Here is a 4,357-nt window from a genome sequence, read left to right as displayed (position 1 = left end):
ACAGTGCCAGGTGCTGGAGCAAGGCCAACTCCAGAAGAAGAAGGGACTCGTGATGCAAAGGGTCCGGGGACAGCAGAAGAGGACTGTCGTGTTGAAGCGGTGGGGCTGGCCTCTCTGGGCCTGGATTTCTGCTGCACGCCGTGGCTGACCTCTTGCCTGCTCCAAACAACTTGAAGATTTGGGGCAAAGAAGAGGACGCATCCTACAGTCAGTGCGGAGCCAGTCTCTGCACCTTAAACCACATCTTGACTGGATGTCCAAGGGCACTCACAGATGGGCGCTACAGGTGGAAGCATGAAAAAGTCCTTGCGGAGACTGCTAAATGGACTAAGCTGCAGAGAGTCAATGCCGACAAACATCAGGCACCACCACCCAGATTCACGACAGATTCAAGACCTTCCACACGTCCAGGGTGTTGCACATTTAAAGGGAAACTACAGTTTTTTACAACCTGGACCTTATTTCTGGCATAAAATAATTTACTCACTCATATAAGTTTTGCGAAATTTGTATTCCTTAAGGAGATATTTAGATATATACATGCAGTTTAGCAGCAGATAATGCGTTATTTAGAGGCTGCGTTTCGGTGCCACGTTTCAGTTTTGGGGCACCGAAATTTCACCAATATTTTGTTCGTACGCAAGTGCTATTCCGCGTTGAGTCCGGAGTTACCTGTTATCATCCTCCGGGGTTTGTAGATTTACCTACACACCCCGGATGATGTCTTCTGGCCTGGATGATGTCATCTCTGAGCGCCATGCGCAGGTAAACAGTCAGCTTGTTTACCTGTAATTTGCTGTAAAAGAAAGATTATTCATTAGTAAAAGAAAGATTATTCATTCATTCATTCATCTTCTATACCCGCTTAGTCCTGTTAAGGGTCGCGGGGTTCTGCTGGAGCTTATCCCAGCTGTCATCAGATGAGAGGCAGGGGTACACCCTGGACAGGTCGCCAGTCCATCGCAGGGCTAACACAGGGAGACAGACAAAAGAAAGATTAAATAAAATAAAATAAAAGTAAAATCTAGTAAAATAAAATAAAACTAGTATGAGCCAAAATTGTACAGAATTAGCATATGAACATGTACAAGACAGAGATGGGAGAATATATATTATATACATAAGAATGATAGTAAGGTGCAATAGTGTCCATTAACATGAGTTGTTGTCCAGCTGGATAGAGTTTGGTATAAAAGACGTCCTGCAGCATTCACTTGTCCAGTGTCCTCCTGTCCCTCACTGAGACAAACATCTCCAACTCACTGCCAATAACATGACCAGCCTTTAGGATCAATTTGTCGATCCTGCTTATGTCCTTTTTGCTGGTGCTGCTTCCCCAGCAAACCACAGCAAAGTACAGACTGGTAGAAAATCTTCAGCAACTTGATGCATGCGTTAAAAGACCTGAGCTTCCTCAGGAAGTGGAGTCTACTCAGGCCCTTCTCGTACACAGCATCACTGTTGTCCCTCCAGTCCAGTCTGCTGTTAATGTGGACTCCCAGCTACTTCCACTACCTCCAGGCCCTGGATGGTAATGGTGTTGTGGAAGTTTTTTCCTCTGCTGCTGGTGAAGAATGAAATAGAGACTTCTGCCGGCCGACAAGGTTTTATTTTCTTTGCAAAGAAAAGGTCAATCAACACGCGAGCGGTCAAAGGTGAAGACCCCGAATCTGGGGAAACTTAAACATTTATACCTGAGGAACACCCCCTTTGCATCCATTTGTCTGCTGCAGGGGTGGCCCCACCAGGAAGTGTTGTCACACCCATTTGTCTATTGCAGGTATCGACGCCGACCCCCCGTTGGTGTGTTTTACACCTGAGGTATCCTGCAGGATCTTGCATTTAGGTGCAAGGCCAAGTCCAGACATTGCAATCCACAAAGACAAAAGGGCCCAGTATCTCACGTTAGGAAGGGGGAGGTTGGCCATCTCTAGTGGCTGAGACAAAGAAATTGAATTTACCATTACAATGGGCTCCGCTGGTGTCCTCTTCCTCCTGAAGTTCAGCTCCTCGGTCTTGTCCACATTCAGGAGTAGGTGGTTTGCTTGGGACCACTCTACAAAGTCTCCGATCAGTGTCCTGTACTCCACCTCCTGTCCACGAGACGGTGGAGGAGCTGACACCCATACTGAGCAGCTTCTCACTCATCAGAAAGGGCTGAATGGTGTTAAAAGGACTGGAGAAATCAAAGAACATGATCCTCACAGAGCCCTTCCCACCATCCAGGTGAGAGTGAGCACGGTGCAGCAGGTAGATGACAGCATCATCCACACCAACATGAGGCTGATACGCAAACTGAAGAGGGTCCAAGACAGGGGTCACCAGGGGTCTCAGCTGAGCCAGGACGAGTCTCTCCAGGACCTTCATGACATGTGACGTCAGTGCAACCGGTTTGAAGTCGTTGAGGCCAGATGGGCTTCTTGGGCACCGGCACTACACAGGATGTTTTCCATAGCACCGGTATCCTTTCCAGCTTCAGACTCAGGTTGAAGATGAAGTGCAGGATGCCAGACAGCTGTGAAGCGCAAGTTCTTGCCTTGCTTGACTGTCCCCAGCTATCTTCTCACCTGGCCAGGCGTCACAGTCATAGGGCTGGTCTTCTCAGTGGGGTGGGAGTTGAGGGGATAGCAGAGGTAATAGGCAGGAAGGGGTCGGTGGTGAGTTGTTGATTGGCCATCTGGGGGGGATGTAAAGACTGGCGTGGTGGGGGTGAAGAGCCAGCAGGGGATCTAGTGCTGAATCTATTGAAAAAGGCATTAAGATCGCTGGCTATGTCTGGGCCGCTGTCCTGCTGCTTGGCTTTCATGTTGAAACCAGTGATCAGCTTCATGCCCTTCCACACGTCCCGGGTGTTGTTCTGCTGGTGCTTGGCCTCCAGCTTCCTCCTGTAGGCATCCTTACATTCCCTCAGTTTGACCTTGAGTTGCCACTGTATCCTCTTCAACTCGTCCTTATCTCCAGATCTGAAGGCCTGCTTCTTCTTGTTCAGCAGATCCTTCAGCTGGCTGGTGATCCAGGGCTTGTTGTTAGGATAACAGTGGACCGTCCTTGTAGGGATTACTGTATCCTCACAGAAGTTACACATAGTCCGTGATACAGTCCATCATGCTGTCTATGTCATTCCCGTGGGGACCACCAACTGGGCAGAGCACGTCCCAGTTGGTGGTTTCAAAGCAGTCCTGCTGAGTGTTGCTAGCCTCCTCACTCCACCTCCTAACTGTCCTTGTGGAGACATTCTGTCTCTTCGCTGCAGGGACAGAATTTGTACCATGTTGTTCTCCTGTTGTTGAATGATAATTACAAATCTGCAAATTCAACAGTGAATCATTTAGTAAGTTTAAGTTTTCAAATGGTTTAATGTCACTTTAAAATATCCACATTCTAGTTGTTGTTCATTTCTACCTCTACCTGTGTTCACCAACCTCATTGGTGAACACAGTTTCTATGGTGATTGACCTAAATAAAAGCAATGCTGATGACAAATCGGAAAACCAGAGTTGAGCTTAAACATCTGAACTACTGCTCTCATTTTATGATACAGGCCACTGGTTGTGGCTAAAGAGATGTAGTCAAAGGAAAGTCAGTCACTGCAACAGCAACAGGAACAAAAGATCAAAAGCAGGAAGAGAAAGAGCAGCAAAGCTTCCTGGTGCCCTGATGAGGCTTTACTCAGGCCTCAGGGCAGGTGATGTCTGACAGGTGTGGCCGAGCCGTGAATGTTCATTAGTTCCTTGACGTTCACACAGTTTGTGTTGCATTAAGTTCTTCTTAAGACATAAAACGCCTCCAACAAACACGGCTTCTGTTCTTCCTGCAGCTCGAGCTGATGCCAAAAAGAGAGCTTCTGGTCATCTGATCCTGGAATGATGAGTCCTGTTCTCTGCTGGGACAGAAGAAGAAGAAGAAGTAGAAGAAGAAGAGTATTATATTACTTGGAATAAACCAATATTCTAATTCTTTATATTTTATAATCTGTTAGCTATGCTTACATGTGGCACATTTAATCGACAAAAGCTGTGATGTGTTTGATGCCAAGCCTTTTATGTAAAGTATATTATTTGCATTTCCTCTCTCAAATGTAACATGTGTTCTATTCTTTTATAAACTGCCAACAAATGAGTTAATAAATAAAAATACCTGCATATTTTTATTTGGTTTCTTCCTGACAGAAATGTTCCCATTGGGTCAGACAGAACTAGGGATATTTCAACCTTCATCAAAGAGTCAGATGAACAGAAAAAAGTGTTCAAACAAACTGATTTGAGCATCACGAGAGTTTTCAGTAGCTGTGACAGCTGCCTCATTATAAACGCTATTGGTATGTAGACACACAGAAGTGTATAAATACTACAAAAGT

This window comes from Chelon labrosus (genome assembly GCF_963514085.1).
Source record: "Chelon labrosus genome assembly, chromosome: 1".
Classification (NCBI taxonomy): Eukaryota; Metazoa; Chordata; class Actinopteri; order Mugiliformes; family Mugilidae; genus Chelon; species Chelon labrosus.
The sequence above is the reverse complement of the archived record's forward strand: the minus strand, read 5'-3'. Positions refer to the sequence as shown.